This window comes from Triturus cristatus, chromosome 4_1 (assembly GCF_964204655.1).
Source record: "Triturus cristatus chromosome 4_1, aTriCri1.1, whole genome shotgun sequence".
Taxonomy (NCBI): Eukaryota; Metazoa; Chordata; class Amphibia; order Caudata; family Salamandridae; genus Triturus; species Triturus cristatus.
The window spans coordinates 63,137,973-63,156,546 of NC_140585.1; the positions used below are offsets into that span (position 1 = coordinate 63,137,973).

Below are 18,574 nucleotides of genomic sequence, written 5' to 3' on the forward strand. Positions count from 1 at the left end.
CCTTTGTTTGGTTTAACACATTGTTTTGTGCTTCATTCTTCTGTCCCTGATATCTGCATTATTCTAAAATGGCAAAAACACATTCTCTTAATGCAATTACTTGGAATGTACATGGTTTCACCCATTACATAAAACGGAAGAAAGTACTCTCTTACCTGCAGACTAAGCATGTAGACGTAGCCTTGCTTCAAGAGACCCATTTGGATGCTCTAGAATCAGATAAACTCTGTAGAGATTGGGTGGGCAAGGTTATACATAGCAGCATTCAACAAGATGAATCCACGGACGCAGGTCCCCTCCGCAAGTGTGGAGTTGCAATTCTTCTTCGCAAATCCCTTCCGGTCACTGTCTCTAAAACATGGTCAGATGTAAATGGCCGCTATGTATTTGCTAAACTTAAAATTGGTGAGTCCCACATTTGTGTAGAGTCTGTTTATGCCCCCACGGGTACCAAAAAAACATTCTTTCTTCAACTATCCCGCTTTTGCTTGAAATTAATGCATCACAATATTTGATTGGTGGAGACTGGAATGTGACGCAAGACTCCATTCTAGATAAAACTGGTCCATTAGATAGGGGCAATGCGTCAGATAGAGCTTTGTTAGGTGACATCATATCAGATATTGGGTTGGTTGATCATTGGCGTTTTAGCCATCCAACGGATAAGGAATATACTTTCTTTTCATCGGCTCATGGTACGTTTTCTCGTCTTGACTATTTCCTCATCTCACATAACGCAGTTCAGCTGGTCACCGATTCCTGCATTCTAGAAGCGGCACTGTCTGACCACTCTCCGGTTCTCCTTTCCCTTGAGCTGGGACTTTCTAGGCCTGGACGTAAGCCCTGGCGTATGAATATTCAGCGCCACAAGACTCCTGTTGGTAAATCCCAACTGCAATCACACCTTCAAACTTATCTTTCTACTAATCAGGGGTCCGTGGCCTCCAGCAGGACTCTTTGGGCTGCAGCTAAGGCTACTTTAAGGGGACAATTAATGCGTGATGCAGCAATCGCTAATAAGCAAAATGCAAGGAGACAAGTTGAGCTCGAACATGACATACAAACCTATTCTCGCCTATACATCACTTCTCCATCTTTACAAAATCGTAAATCGCTCGAACAAGCCCGAATGGCCTTAAACAGTCTTTTTACATCTAAAGCAGAATACGCTTTACAGAAAATGAAAGGTCGACATTACGAGCAAGGAGAAAAGGCGGGAAGGTTATTAGCCGCGCAGTTGCGTCAGAGGGAGGCGTCTATGGCCATTCCGGCCATTAGATCTGCGCAAGGACACTTGTGCACAAAGCCTCAAGACATTGTTAATGAATTCGCCTCCTTTTACGAATCCCTTTACACTTCTGATAATCGAGTCGATTCGGATAAGATGACAGCATTTCTTGCAAAGGTGCATCTTCCTTCTCTCTCAGCGGATGGCAGAGCCATTCTCGAGGGTGACATAACTAGGGATGAGGTTTCTAGTGCGGTCGCGGCCCTGCCCTATCACAAGGCCCCTGGAGAGGATGGATTTCCTCCTGAATTTTATCGATGGGCAGGTCACAATATTATTGACACTCTACATGCCGCATTCCAGGAGGCGGATAATGCCTCTTCACTAGGCCCCCTTTCTAACAAAGCTATCATTGTTGTGCTTCCAAAGCCGGGTAAAGATCCCCAGCTTTGCAGCAGTTATCGTCCTATTTCTCTGTTGAACTCTGATATTAAAATCCTGGCTAGTATCCTTGCGTCTCGTTTGCGTAAAGTTTTGCCTTCTTTGATACACCATTCCCAAGTAGGCTTTGTACCGGGACGTTCTTCCCGGAACCATTTGCTTTCTCTGGCCCATGCACTGTGGTCAGCTCAACATCTTACAGACGATGCGTTAGCCCTTTCACTTGACGCAGAAAAAGCGTTCGATCGTATCGAATGGAATTATCTCTTCACGGTCATGGATAGATTTGGTTTAGGTACGAAATTTATTGATAAGGTACGCTTACTTTACAATCATCCTTATGCCCAAGTGAATTGTGGTGGGTTTCTGTCTGACACCTTTACGATTAAAAGAGGGACACGCCAAGGTTGTCCATTATCCCCCCTTCTGTTTCTTTTGGCTATGGAGCCTTTGGCTGCTACCATTCGTCAATCTGATGAGGTCTCTGGTATCCCCCTCCCAATTGGACATTCCAAAATATACCTGTATGCTGATGACATCTTACTCACCCTTACTCGTCTTCCTCGGTCGATCCCTTCTCTTCTTCAAATTATTAATGATTTCTCTTCCTTTTCAGGTTACAAGATTAATTGGGACAAGAGTGAGGCTTTACCCATTTCTAACGGTACTACAAAAGCAGCTATTTTTGGATTTCCTTTTCACTGGCAGCCTTCACGCCTCAAATACTTGGGTGTCCTAGTTAATAAAGGGTTACAAGATATGGTTGCAGATAATTTGTCTCCTCTTATCTCCCAAATGCAACGGGATTTTGATAAATGGAAGGCTTTGGGTCTTTCTCTTTGGGGTAGAACCCAGGCTGTTAAAATGGTTACTCTCCCGAGATTTATATACATTTTAGGTATGCTTCCCCTACAGATTCCCTTATCCTTACTTTGGTCAGTAGATGCCCAGATTAAAACCTTCATTTGGGGTACTGCTAAGCCTCGCCTTGCTATAACTAAGTTAAAGGCTCATCAGTTATCTGGCGGAATTGGCCTTCCATCCATTGAACACTACTCTTTGGCGTTACATATTTCCCAACTCTCATATTTTTTACCTGGTATCAAAGACTTACCACAATGGGTTCAAACAGAACGACATCTTCTATCCTCAGAATCGAATCTTACTCCTTTGTATGGTAGTGGTACTAGTCGTCTCGACCCGAAAAACCCGATATTATCTGCCATGCATAAATCTTGGCAGAGAAGTCACAGGTTGTTAGGCTCCAATCCGAGAATTCATATCAAGGCTCCCCTATGGAATAACTCGGGTATTCGTATCAATGGTCGTATGTTATCCTGGCCTGAGTGGCGAGCTGCAGATATCCTTTATCCCGATCAACTTCTGCATGATGGGGATTTTAAGCCATTCCCTCAGCTCAGGGTAGAATTTGATCTTCCTCTACATCACTCTTCTAAATACCTTCAGCTTCAGCAATGTTTGAAGACCCATATGGGGTCATCACCGTGGCTACTGCAAGACTCTCCTATATTATCCTATTTGCACATTTGGGGGAAATTTAAAGGTGTTACTTCTGGTATATACAAAATCTTTTCATCTCATCTTTTTTCTAAATCCCTTTCACATGATCTTCAGCGCAAATGGCAATCTCGCCTCTCAATTTCCTTCTCTGATACTGAATGGGATTTGATTCTAGAGAATTTAAACAAGGGAGCTCGTGAATCAAGGCTCAAATTTTGTCTTTTCAAAATACTGCATGATTGGCATTGGTCCCCAGTCAAATTACACAAAGCTGGTCTTCTCTCTCATTCTAACTGCTGGAGATGTGCCAATTCAGGTTGTGATATTACTCATATCATTTGTGAATGTCCTAGTATCCAATCTTATTGGACTTACATTGGTACTACTTTGAATTCCACTATGCCCCTAAAATTGCCACTCACGCCAACTAACATTCTCTTGCATGATTTACGTCACTCCCCAAAGCTCTCGAAACCACAACTCCGCCTTTTTCATACCTCACTTGCTACTGCCAAAATATGTATACTGCGTCATTGGAAATCATCTTTACCTCCCTCGCAGGAAGATTGGTTGGTGGCAATGATGCAAACAGCCTCCCATGAACGCACGATTTATAATCTTCAGGACCAAGCTGACGTTTTTCTCCGAATTTGGTCTCCATTTCTTAAATCAAATACTGCTGAATCCCCTGCTTCCACTTTTACCCAAGCACATTAATCAGCTTTTACCCTCTTTTATCCTTTGTTTCATCCGTTGATGCGTTCTTCTGTCTCTATCTAATTACTTTTTCTTCGTTTTATTCATTTATATTTTCTGCACTTTCATTTTCTAGATTTTCCCCCTTTTTCTTTTTTCTTATAGGTTATTTATTTATTATGTATCATTCTATGTTTTGATCTAATTGTTACTTCAACTAGTATTTATTTATTTAAATGCATATTTATATCGTATTTATTCACCAGTACCCTGTTTCTCTCAACATGGATTTATTTTCTCTTTATTTATTGTTATTTATGCTCTGATGTATTAGTCTTATAAAACTCAATAAAAAATTTCAACACAAAAAAAAAAACCCACATTGTTGTTTCTACTCTGGAAAGGCAAGTAGCCCCATTGGCGAGTACGGAGTTACACGCTGACAACTCAGCACGGCTACCTTCCAAATGGGACCACTAAATATGGAAGTTCAAAGAATTAAACAAATCATTGCATGAAACTGACTTGTTGCTCATGTAGGATTTAATGTAACTCTTGCACAAATGTTGATACTTTGTTGGCCAAAGTTTTTGTGTAGCCGTTTATGGTTGTGCACAAGCTGCGTCCTCGAGACAGCCTTCTGCCCTCTTGGGGAGATATGAGAACAACTCTCAGGAAGAGAAACAAAAGACCTGCCAAGGGAAGAGGTGTGACGTCACCTGGCAGGATGGCCAGAGAAGGTGTGTGCCCAAAAGGCGAGCTTCAGAGGCTTCAAAGGGAAAGCCATCTTTGAAGGGCAAACAATAGTCACACATGAAAGGGGCTGCTCTCTTGTTTTAGCACAGACAGAAAGTGTGGAAGGCATGAGGAAAATATACAGATGACTTAGCCACAAATCGAGCTTAATTCGATTACGTTACTATGAATTTATCAACTCAAATTATTCAACCACATAATTGATACAACCCATATCTCTCTCTGTTCAATCGCTTGTGTGAACTTGTTAATGATTTCTTTTTATTATAAAACAAATAATAATGTAAACCATATAAAAAGGAAATAACACCATAAATTATGAAAATAATTACATGTACATGAATACACGGCAAAGCAACATCTAATCCTTTTGTTATTTGTGCATTATTTTATATGCAACCATTCCTTGTCTTTCCAAACATTAATTGTTTTTAGAGCAAGTAGTACATCAAATATATTTGGAGTTCATGATCCACCCAGAGGTAGCAAATAAAAGGGAGGGAAGGTGAAACCAATCGCAAAGTCCATTAAATAGTTCAAACACTTCTGCGTAAAATTTGCATTGTCGTTAATCTTACAGTAAATCCACCGCCGATAGGTCGACACTTTTCAGCCATAACAATTTCGAGTTTTCCTCAGGACTAACGCAAGACAAGAAATCAAATTTCTGTTCGCTCATACAGCCTCTATAAGTGGTAAGGCAGCAAGACTGCATTGCAGAATCAATCAGACCATATATCATAATATGATGCCTTCGTCGCGCAGTTACATCCAAAAACAAGGTCACCGGCACATCAAATTCTGGCCCATCCTTGAGCTGGGTTTAAAAGCCTGGTTCTGGTGCCTGCTAGCAAACCTGGAACTAATCCAGACACAGGGTTTCTGCCATGTGTGCAAAATGTGGGTGTTTTGCCTCACACAGATCCACTGGAGCCAATGCAAAATCCTCACCATCGCCCCATTGGCTCTTTTGTTTTCGCAGACAGGCTGGCATCAGGGACAGAGAGAGAGAAGCCATTGTCAAACAGTTTTTTGAAGGGAAGTGTACTTCTAAGTATCCACACCTCTGGGCTGTGCTAGGGTGGCCAACACACTGAGAGAATGGTTTTGCCAGGTTGGGAGGGGATCTGGTAGCCCTTTGGCTGGTTAGTCGCCACATCTCCTTATGCTCTTAGTGGGTATAGAAGTCGCACACCTGGCACCCAGACCTCCGAAAACATCTGTACTGGAGAGAAGACCAAAGAAACACTGCCCTGCTGTTCTCTGGGCCCAGCAAAAAGCAGACTGCACCAAAGATTGCACTGGGCCTGTGGCGCCTTGGACTAGCGAAGAAAGGGCTGTGCCTGTGACAGCCCCTCGGGGAGAAGTTGTCTACAAGCCCCAGGCCGAGAAGGTAACACCAAGAGTCAGATGGCTGACACCTTGTTATAGGCATAAGGCCATAAAAGCTGGGAAGCCTGCACCCTTGAAAGCCCAGCGCAAAAAAGCCTGAACGCTGAGGTGCAGCCTGGGAGACCGAGTCCTGACCCTCAAAAGTTGCACCTGAGTCTGCAGGAAGAGATGTGAGAGTACAGATTGGTCGCTCAGCACGGACGTTACTTCAAGTTAAAAGGAGCTGCTTGTTTTGCTGTAACAGGAGACCAGTAGACCAGTGGCAACTTGTTTTATGCTGTTCATCAACTGGACGTCACAGGACATCAACCCCGAGGCCAAAGCCACTCCCCCCTGCTTGTAGATCGAGGGCTCACCACAGGAAGAACCAGTGACACTGACTCAGCAACCTCAGCATCCTTGAGCATCTTTAGCATCCTGTATCTCTTGCATCAGGACCGTGCCATTGATTCCTATGACAGTTCGCCCACAGGACCAGGAACTGAAGACTGCTTAAACCAAGCGGTAACTACTGGACCCGACTGTTCCCTGTGCAGCTAAGGAGAAGATGCACTTGAGGAATTGAGATACAACACCTGTGACTGGTTCCCTATTGAAGTCAAACCACACAAGAGTGCCCTAGTATCCATATTCAAGTTACCTGTTGTGGCTCTCCTTTAACTGTGAGTCACACTTGATAAGAAATATTGCATTAGTGAGAAGCAGTGATTTGGTAATTCATGTCTCCGGAACACTCTGGTGGATGTTTGTCATTGAGGTGTTGTCAAGGTGTCTATTTGAAGATAAAATTACAATCTGTTTTTATAAAGTGCTGTTGGATTTTAATTGTATTGAATTTGACTGTTGACACCATGTAATAAACCACTTTCCTCAGAATTTCACCTCACTCTGGGACTTCATCAGATCTCGTTCATTACTAGTAGATGAGAAAGGTTTTCAGGTTGTCAGGTACAGGCAAATCACATGGTACATCGCCTCCCATTGGTCCAGTAGGGTTTCTAGAAATACAATTATCAGGCCCCTGCTATTTCAGAAGTTTTTATTTACCATATAGTATTCACAACAGTGTGGACCAAAGTAGATGCTGGGATCTGTTCACTTCCATCATGAAAGTCTGTGCGTCCCCCCAACTTGGGTAATGGCCTTATGAATGCAAGTCACATCAGTTGTGAGATAATACAGTACCTTATATTAAACTAAGTCTTTACAACACTCAAAAGACCCAATGTACACTAAGGTCGTGATTTTTATTTGAGCAGATGGTTTATTCCATCACAAATGTGACCGATATCCCATCCTCTCGATTAAAAGTGCATTTTATTCTGTGGCAATTGTAATAATGAGGGCGGAATATCTGTCACGTTTTGAGGCAATAACCTGTCTGAGAAACTGTAAATCAGGCCCTAAATCTGCAATTAGTGTTGTAGGAGGAGCCAGAACTATCAGCATAGGAAGAGGACAGAGAAGCAGATATAGTCCCAGAGACCCTGCAAAAAAGGGTTTGAGTTTGAGGGAGTGGACTGGTAGCAAATGAACCCTTCGATCTCTTCTTGGAATGTCCGAGGGTGTTTCGTCAGATGCTTTCGTCTTCATATTATCTGATACCTGGCTCTGCCCTTTGAGGCAGGCAGCCTACTGGTGTTGTGTTTCCTGAGGCTCTGGTCACCTCAAATAAAGGTTAACACCCATGCAGCAAGTGCCCATTCAAGGCAGCAGGAATAGGATACAGTGTACACCAATACCCCTCCTAGTACAGATGTAAGCAGACCCAGAGAGGAGTACGGACCTACCTGTGCACCTCCTCTGTTTATACCTCATAAGTACCAACCGGTGCACCTCCTCTGTTTATACCTCATAAGCACCTACCTGTGCGCCGCCTCTGTTTATACCTCATAAGTACCAACCGGTGCACCTCCTCTGTTTATACCTCATAAGCACCTACCTGTGGACCTACCTGTGTTTGTACCTCATAAGCAGTTACATATGCACCCCCCCTGTTTAGTCCTCATAAGCACCTACCTGTGCACCTGCTCTGTTTGTACCTCATAAGCACCTACCGATGCACCTCCTGTGGTTGTACCTCATAAACACCTACCTGTGCACCTCCTCTGTTTATACCTCAGTAGCGCCTACCTATGCATCTCCTCTGTTTGTACCTCATAAGCACCTAACCTGCACCGTCTATGTACTTCATAAGCACCTACCTGTGCGCCTCCTCTGTTTGTGCCTCCCAGGCAAATGTCTGAATTGAAGCTTGTAATTCCCATGCTGACAACTGAGGCTTCTTTACTATCAAGCCGTTATCTGACTTCTGCTCAACCCTGCAGAGTGAGACCGCCAACAGAGGGGGAGTAGGGGAGCTGAAGGACAGGAAATGAGGTCAACTTGAATATAAGAAAAAAGGAAAGGTAGAAATTCTGCATCACCTGTGGATAACGGACACCTCCTCCCGCCCTACCAAATACCCATACAGTAACAAAGTAGTATCCTGGGCCCCAATCGGACAACGTTAAGAAAGATACTATATAAAGGTAGAAAAAGGGGGAGGGAGATTAATATGCACACATCTGATGCGGGAATATGAGAGGTGAGTTATTGGTTGGGATGGATTCTCTATAAGGACTAACTGGCTGATATCATTGGTTATTAAATGATATGAAGCAATGTTTTCCTTATCTGTGCCTATAATGTAAAAGATGGGCATTAAAACGAACCCCTCATTCTGTATTACAAGAAAGCCCTGGAAGGAGCTGAATCCTACAAAACTTTCTCTACTTTAGGACAAACTGAAGACTTGCTTTTTTAAGTTGTATTTCAGGGCCAGAACCAGGCCCTGGAAGCTGCACAAGTTGTAGGGAGATGGACAGATGTTATGGCAATAGGAAAACCACCTCAACCCACAATAAGGCTCAAATCTTCCAGGTTAGAAGAAACCAGAAATGCTTAAACTAGAGGAGCTGTTGAAAGTGTCAAAGGTGACTTAATGAACAGCAAGGTAAGGACAGGAGTTGGCATTTGCGATGATCCCCTGTGAACAGGAAAGTATTGAGAAGAAGTGCGTGAATGGAGTTACTTTTGTTTTATACTTCTTGAAGAGTTACCTTGCTATATACTTCCTGAAGAGTTCCCTTTGTTATATACTTCCTGACGATTTCCCTTTGTTATATACTTCTTGAAGAGTTACTGAAATAACAGCAGCCATTCCTGATCCCTCTCTTTTTCCGCAATCTGTTGTTGTTTGAATGAAATCTTGTCATTGTGCATCTAGTTTAAGTTGTACCTCCAGCACGTGGGTGCTCTGTGAGTGCCCTTTCTTTACTAAGTTACTCTGTAAACACTGGGAAATCACCTCCTTTTCAGAAGTTAATAAGATCTGACTTGAGCAACAGAACTTTTAGTTAAATATCAGTTTATGGTGAAATATTCTTTGCCATGTTTCAAAGATAGTAAAGAAGAGATGTCTTTTGCAGTGAGTTAAACATTGTGAATTCACATTCCATTATGTTTTGTTTTAGTAATTTTATATCTCTTTACATCCAACAGAAAACTTGCCTTGAATTCATGAAATTACTATGAATAATGAAACTAAAACTGCAAATCTGCAAAAAACACTCAACGGCAATGAGCTCTGGTATTCAGGAAAACATCAGTGCAGTTGGAGACAGAGGAACCTGCACATAAACTGACAGATCCTGGATGAAGCAATCAAGGGCCGTTCAGTGGATGTAAGAGTCTGAGCTGGTCACCTCCACGCTACAAAACTAAGAAATTACAGCTAGAAAATTAGTGCAACAACAATAACAAACCACCTCCTGTATAAATAGGTGTCCAATACCAGCTTTGATCATTGGATCGGTAGGATGTGGTTACAGCAATGCTTTGTTTTTTAAAGTAATAACAGACCATCTTTCAGTGCTGTAGGTGTATTTTAAACTCTTTCTGGCCAAACCACAGCAAGCAGAGAAAAGCACAATGGGGTGGAGCCAGATAACTGAAGAGTAAATGAAAGAGAAGGTCTGCTATCTACGGTACAACAGACAGTACAAATTTGCCCTGGCCAGAAGAAAGATGAATCTTTACCCACAAGCGTGCATAATCATTATCCAGTCGAAATACACAATCCTCTACAAAGAAACCTTTTACATATTATGAGTGTAGCAAGTATTTTGTGGCAGTATTTAGTGGCTATTGCACATTATTGTTAAATCAGAAATAAACGTGCAAAATACCACGAACATACAGGATGCAAGAATAACACAAGTGCTTTATGAGCCATGTTGGCCCATCAGGAAACAGAGTTTTTGGATGTAGACAAATATATACCTGACCCACAGACACTAACCAAGAAAGAACAATCATACACATTTAGTGAGAGCTTTAATTTCTCATCTCTATTAAAATGGCATCAACAAATTCACACAGGGAAAAAAAATTCAAGTGCAGTGAATGTGGGAAGAGCTTTAGTCAATCAGCACACCTAAAAGAGCATCAACGAACCCACACAGGGGAAAAACCATTTAGATGTAGTGAATGTGTGAAGAGCTTTAGTCACTTATCAACCCTACAATGTCATCAACGAAGACACACAGGTGAAAAACCATACCATTGCAGTGAATGTGGCAGTAGTTTTTATGACTCTTCAGGATTAAGGATTCATCAGCGAACTCACACAGGGGAAAAGCCATTCAAGTGCAGTGAATGTGTGAAGAGCTTTAGTCGGTTATCAGACCTACAAAAACATATACGAACACACACTGGGGAAAAACCATACCATTGCGATAAATGTGGAAATCGTTTTAGTGATTCCTCAAATCTCAGGATTCATCAGCGAACACACACAGGGGAAAAGCCATTCAAGTGCAGTGAATGTATGAAGAGCTTTAGTCAGTTATCAAATCTACAGACACATCAGCGAACACACACAAGGGAAAAACCATACCATGACAATGAATGTGGAAGTAGTTTTAGTGATTCCTCAAATCTCAGGATTCATCAGCGAACAAACAAGGGGCAAAAACCATTCAAGTGCAGTGAATGTGCAAAGTGCTTTAGTTGGTTATCACAGCTACAAAGTCATCAGCGAACACACACAGGGGAAAAGCCATTTAAGTGCAGTGAATGTGTGAAGAGCTTTAGTAGATTTGCAAACCTAGAAAGACATCAGCAAACACATAATGGGGAAAAACCATATAATTGCAGTGAATGTGGAAGTAGTTTTAGTGACTCTTCAGCATTAAGGATTCATCAGCGAATTCATACTGGGGAAAAACCATATCATTGCAAAGAATGTGGCAGTAGTTTTAGTGACCCTTCAGCATTAAGGATTCATCAGCGAACTCACACTGGGGAAAAGCCATTCAAGTGCAGAGAATGTATGAAGAGCTTTATTCAATCAGCACACTTAAAAGAGCATCAGCGAACACACACTGGGGAAAAGCCATTCAGGTGCAGTGAATGCACAAAGAGCTTTATTCAATCAGCACACTTAAAAGAGCATCAGCGAGCACACACTGGAGAAAAACCATTTAGGTGCAATGAATGTGTGAAGAGCTTTAGTCACTTATCAACCTTAGAAAGACATCAGCGCACACACACAGGTGAAAAGCCATTCAAGTGCAGTGAATGTGTGAAGAGCTTTAGTCAAAAAGCACTCCTAAAAGAGCATCAGCGAACACACACAGGGGAAAAGCCATTTAGGTGCAGTGAATGTGAAAGTAGCTTTAGTCGATCATCAAACCTACACAGACATCAGCAAACACACACTGGGGAAAAACCATACCATTGCAGTGAATGTGGCAGTAGTTTTAGTAACTCCTCAAACCTAAGGATGCATCAGAGAACCCACACAGGGGAAAAGCCATACCACTGCAGTGAATGTGACCGTAGTTTTGGTTACTTGTCATCATTAAGGATTCATCAAGGAACACACACAGAGGGCAAAGCCATTCAATAGCACTGAATGTGTGAAGAAAGGTAATCACTTATCAGGCCTACAAAGATATCAACAAACATGCAGGGAAAAAACATTCAGTTGCAGTGAAGAGCTTTAGTTACTTATCAGACCTACAAAGACAACAGACACACATTGGGGAGAAAACATACCATTGCATTGAATGTGGAAGTAGTTTTATTGAATCTCCAGAGGCTCTGGGAGGGGGTACACAGCCTCCCTCCCTATAAAGTAGAAAATAGCCCAGTGTTGGGGTCTTGCAGATGTGCACACCCCATTGCCGAAATGAATGCGTACGGCCCTGGGATGGTCTCCCTAGGGTCTGTAAAGGCTTGGGCAGTGGAGCTGCATGGAACATCCAAGATAAAAAGAACAAAAAACTAAAAGAATAATAAATGAGAGGCAGGAGCCGAACATTTATTATTCACTGCTCCTTTAAAGAGTGCCCCATAATGCCCTGCAAGGGTTTTAAAAGCATTTTTTTACACTTTGCAGCCGGCTTCTAGCAGGATTAAAAAAAAATAGGAAGTCCCCAGGGTCTTTCAATCCATGACCCAAGGAGAACGTACCATATTTTTCAAAAACACTGCTAGTTGGAGCTCTATGGTCTTCAGCTGGTGTGTAAGGCCCTCTTGTGGTTGTTTTCTGCTACCATTTTGTGAGCTGAAAAAATGTTAAAAGAAAGACTCAGAGACATATGGGTTTTGTTTAAAAAAATGTCTCTGGGTCTTTCTTTTAATATTTTGCAGACTGCAAACTACTTTGATAATAAAAACTATGTTAAGCAAAAGACTCATAGACATGATGATTTTTTTTAAATTAAAACCTTTTAAAACATTTTTGTAATAATCGCTGTTATTAAAATTACTGAAATATAGATTTGATTAAAAACATTAATGATTTTTGGAGAAAGATGATTTATATATATTATGCTATATATGCTTTATGTATATTGAAATGCCCACCCCTTAATGGAGCCAATAGGTCCACTTGTTATACATATTCTGGTGCTGTGACAAAATCATTAGTCTCCCTGAGTGCGGCCTGCAAGACCAACCACACCCTGCGTATGGCAGAAGGCTGTGTGTGGCGTGGGGTTTGCTGTGCATAGGGGTTGGTGCAGAGCCTGTCCAGAGTCAGGCCTGCTAACAACTTCATGACGTGCATGGCCAAAGGCCATATGTGGCATGGGGTTGCATGTGTGAGAGGGGTTGGATGCAGGGCCTGGTCACAAAACCTTTAATGTATTGACCGTGCACAGCAAGGGTTGGCTGCCCTCAGGGAGTTGGATTTGTAGGCAAAAAGGGTACCTGGCCTCCAATTCACAACACTGCTTTTTTATTCAGCAGATTTCAGATGCAACACATTCAGTTGTTGTACCTTACTTTATCAATTGTAATAATTTAGAATCACCTTTAAGCAACATTATTTTTCATTGATGCATTAAAATGATACATACTTCATTTTTCATAAAGAATTACATCAAAGTATAAGACAAATTTGTGCAAAATATAACAAAACATTAAAACATGTGAATACATTACAACTCGTATACATTTTCAATGAATTACACCAGTCAATGTTGTTAACATTCAGCCTGCCTGTACCAAAGTTATTTGTGCTTTGTTTCTTTTAAGGGCAGACTAACTATGGGGAAATTAATGTTTAAGTTCTCTCTATGGGTGTGCTTTTTGCTGGTAAACCCTCTCGAGAGTCCAAGTCAATTTGGTTCCCTCATAGATTCAAAGGAAAAAAGCAGACGCGTTTCCAATCCCTTTCGAAGTTTGGGGATTATCGTCAGGGCTGAACCACGGTGTAATCTATAGGTCGTAAAAAATAAGAGGGGAGGGTGGAAAAACCAAACCACAAATTTAAAATCTGTTTCTGTGCTTCCCTTCTATTTACATTCGATTGTTGGACAACAGTTAATGTACCTGATGGTTATTGAAGTGATTGACACTCTCTGTACACCATCTTTTATGTACTTGAGACACAGTAGCCGGATACCTAAAAATATTGCAAGGAATTGTATAAATGATCTGGTCTGACAATTCTTACTTCATTCTTACAAATAGATCAATAGGGACTTACTTGGCCAATAGATGTTTCACATGCGTGTATTCAAACTAAATCTTTTGCCTCACACTGAGGTGCCGCTATTCCTGTGCATGTTTTTATGATTGATTGAGACCGCCCGAAAAATGGCCTGAAAAATATATTGTATGTGGCTCATTAGCATGTTTACAGTTTATTAAATAACAGAGGAAGAAAAGAACAGGACTGGTCATTAAAGTATTCTCAGTGTTTTATAGTCAACTGCTTTGCTTTAGGCCTTCGCTCGTGTATCGGACTCCAATCCCTACAAATTTAAATGACAGGCTAATTATTGCACTCTTCTCGGCATTGAACTGAACGCTACTTGCAACAATGTTCCTTTGCCGCTTCTGGCATGAGCTCATTGCGCTAGTTAACATGTACCCGTTTTGTTATACAGTTTATTCACAACAGTTGATGAAAGCGAGTTCGTTTATATTTCAATTTCAGCCATTTCCAGCCAGAGTGCAAGCGTTTCATTCTCCGCGGTATGTTCGGAGACGGTTACCACATTTTAGCTTCGCTGCAAGTTTGTTCCCACTGGAAATTTTCTCAGCTTTTCCGCAATTGGTTTCTTCACATTAATCGCCAGGTTACATTTTAGCAAACATTATATTTTTAAGCACTCACTTTTGGTATGCCTCACATCTTCTTCCAACGTTCGGTCAGTTAGGGAAACATGCACTCCAGTATGCTTGTGCTGTCTCTACTTTTTCAAATAGAATCTCCCAAACAGGAAGTGGGTGGTGTTATGGGACTTGTAGTCCTTCATTTCTAAGATGTTAATTCATTGTTTGATTTAGCTCGGACATTTAATTTAAACCTCTTGTGGTGCAATTGAATTTTAAAATTAGGTAGGCCTCTTTTTTTAGTAAGGCATTTTCGAGATTTCCACCACGTGGTGATAGTTTTAGTCCAGATAAGACTGTCCACACGAAATGTGATACCATTGGTGCTGTCAGAATTCGTTTTTTGATGCACGAGCGATTCATTTGTTGAGTCGTCTTTCCAATGTAAATTTTTGAGCATGGACACTTGATCGCATAGATGATATTTTTTGTTTTACAGTTGGTGAATTCCTTATGGGTCCATTTAATGGAGTCACTTATGAACTCGTGCTCTTCGATTGTTGTACTGCACGCTGAACAGTTGCCACATTTTCGATGACCTTCAATTGGTGGTAGGTTCCATTGGGCTCATAAACAGTCATTTTTGTTGCTGTAGGAGCCATATCAGCTCGAATTATTCTTTGTCCAATGCTTTTGTTCTTTTGCATCGCGAATAAGGGTCTTTCAACTGGACATTTCAATTCTGTGCCAATTTGTTAAAATTATCTTCCGATATTTATTAGTATGGGGACCAAACGTGGACTCACATACTAATTTGTTCAGCGGTGTCTTTTCTTTTTTTCGTCAGGAGTGTTTCACGGTGTGTGTACCACGCACGCTTGACTGCATGCTTCAGCAGTTTGCGAGGGTAACCTCTTTCTCTTAGTTGGTCGCAGAAAGTAGCCGCGTATATCATAAAGTCTTCTTTCTGTGCACAATTTCGTCTAATTCTCAGTAGTTACCCATAAGGCAAGTTGTCTTTTAAACTACTTGGATGGAAACTTCGATAGTGCAATATGGTGTTTCTGTTCGTGGGTTTACGGTGTAGGGTTGTTGTCAATTTTTTATTTTCTGCAAATACTTCTACATCCAAAAACGTAAGAACAGACTTGCTTTTTGTAATCGTAAACTTGATATCTGGATGCCTTGTGTTCAGCCATTCATGGAAGCGTTCAAGGTGATCTTCTGTAACGCTCCATATGCACCAGACATCATCTATGAATCTGTATCACTGTACAATGGATTCACTGAAAGGATTGTCATCACTGATGAATCTTGTCTCAAAAAGTGCCATAAACAAAATGGCCATTTCCGTGGCAAAAGGACACCGATAGCAGAGCCTTTGACCTGCATGTAAAATGTGTTCTCAAATTTGAAATAGTTTTTTTTAGCGCAATCCGAGCCAAATCTAATATAAATTCGGTGGGTACCCTCTGAGGTTTTATACTTGTCTCTAAGTAGAATTCCATTGATTCCAACGCTTCTTCTTGCGGTATTTGAGTGTATAATGATGTTACGTCAAAAGAGACTAACCACTGAGTCTGAATATCAAATATTTGTCCTTCAATTTTGTTGATAAAATCGGTGGTGTATCGGAGGTAAGATGGTACTTGATTGACAAAAGGTTTTAAAAAAATATCCACATATTTGGCAATCGGCTCCAACACAGATTCACACCCTGAGACGATTGGTCTCCCGGGTGGCTCAGTCAAATTTTTATGGATTTTTGGGAGAAAATAAATAACAGGGATCCTGGGATTTGGTTTATTCAAGAATTCAAATTCCTTTGGACCAAGGATCCCTTGGTCTAGTCCCCATTTGAGCTTCTCTTTAATTTCTCCTTCGATTTGACGTGTCGGGTCTTCACTTAGTTGACGGTACCATTCTTTATTCAGGATTTGTTTTTTGGCTTCTGATACATACAAGTCTTTGGCCCACACGACCAGGGCACTACCCTTGTCCGCCAGCTTTATAATGACTGAATCTTCTCTTTGCAGGTTCCTTATAGCTTCGTGTTGTTGTTTTGTGATGTTCATTTTGGTGAATTGTTTTTGTTTTTCCAATTGGGTGATTGAAGACAGAACCGCATGTTCAAAGGCGATAATCTGTTTTGGCATCATATGAGTCGGTGGAATAAAGTTTGATTTTTTAACCAATCCGGATGGTTCAGTATTTCCCGGGTTTTCTGTTCCAAAGAAAAAGGCTTGCAATCTAATCTTGCGAAAAAACTCCAAGGCCTCTATTTTCAAGTTTGCATAGTCTGTGTTAGTAGATGGAACAAATTTAATGCCTAATTCTAAAACGGACTTCTCAACTTCCGTCAACACTCTTGAGGATAGATTTACTATAGTCGTTGTTCTTACGTCTCAGGGAGTTGGAGGCAGGGCCTGGCAGCAGGCGAGGTCCTGTGGCTAACCTCACGCTGCGCACGGTCAAAGGCCGTGTGCAGCGGGGGTTGGCTTTAAATATGGTAATAAAATATAAGCCTTTATGTTAACAAATGTAGAACTTCTCTGATAAAAACAAAGGATTAAGTGGCGTTATAGTTATGAGTTGTAATTACATCTTGCTTTACTTTAAACAATGCCTTAGAAATTCACAGAAAAACACAAGTTTAATGTGACATTATAATTAGGCGAAAATTTAACCGACAACGTGGCATCTAAATTCAAAAACCACTGAAATTCACCAGTTATAATTATCTCTAGTAACTATAATATGTGCCCTAAAGTACCTATAAATTACACCATACACAGCTAATTACCCCACATATTACATCCCTCATAACATGTTCTGTAACATCATTAATAACATCACTGCATCATTTGAAATTACATCAGTGATAACAGAACTGTACATGGCGGACATGAGTTGCTAATATATTATTAAAACATCATGCATTAACGCTCTATCATTTATAGATGGCATATTTTCCTGTCAAGTGACCACTAAATTTGCAGACATACAGCTTAACTGATAAAGGTATATAGCACTTAAATGAATGGAAATCGGGTTTCTGTGAATATCGTTTGTGCATCACGCAACTAAACTGTCTTGATTTGTTTTGATCCTTTTAAAATCTTTGCTCCCATCACACTTCAGAATTACAAAAAAAGGGGTTTCGTTTTTGCTTTCCTAATTGCTGATATATTCTGAAACATGTCAGCAGTTAAGAAAGGTGCAGGTATTTAAATGATATGTATTACAAGAATTGACATCCTACATCCTTTCCTTTCACACTACATGTTTGCTAGCGAGACTGCCACATAGTTCACTTTAAAAACTCCAATTGCTTTGCAGTCAGAGTAAGAAAAGTGAACACCAATCCCCATGTTAACAGAATAAGCAGGAATTTGTCAAAAGACATATTGTAATGTTTGACTTCTGCCTTTAAAGCAAAGCAAATGTGACAAGATAAATACAAAATGTAAAGGCACTGTTATTTATTACTCTTTCGCTAGCCACCAGAAATTGGCTGGGGGCCCACCAGTGGGTTGTGGCCTGCGGTTTGGGAAACACTCTTATAATAATATTGATGTATCGTTTTAATCGAGTATACATTAATTCTAAAATAAATGTTAATTGATTCATTCATTCACTCTGATTCCATCAACTCTTTGGTGTTTTTCTTGTTTATGGACAGAGAGTGCTTGAAATGTATGACTAGACTCTTCTTCATCAGGGAGGTGTGAGGGGCCCGATGTAACACTGTTCATCCGTCAAAGCTTAAAGTGGAGGGCACAGAGACTCATGCCGGAGGACTTCAGTCTCAATCGTGTTCAATCAATACTTACTCATCCTCACTGATCGAATCAAGTGCCCTGGATCAGCTTCCCTCCTCCCTTGTCCAGATGGGCCGCTAGCTGGGAGAGTTCAGCATACATTGGA

General features: G+C 41.0%; 1 pseudogene across 1 annotated transcript in view; it reads left to right on the forward strand.

Annotated features, from left to right (window-relative positions):
• LOC146839528 (uncharacterized) overlaps positions 1–18,290 on the forward strand; it is a 55,674-nt pseudogene extending 37,384 nt beyond the window's left edge. Inside the window, exon 2 of the transcript XR_014981102.1 lies at positions 9,578–18,290. The product of XR_014981102.1 is annotated as an uncharacterized LOC146839528 (transcript). The remainder of the gene's footprint in view (positions 1–9,577) is intronic.
• The last annotated feature ends 284 nt before the right edge of the window (positions 18,291–18,574 follow it).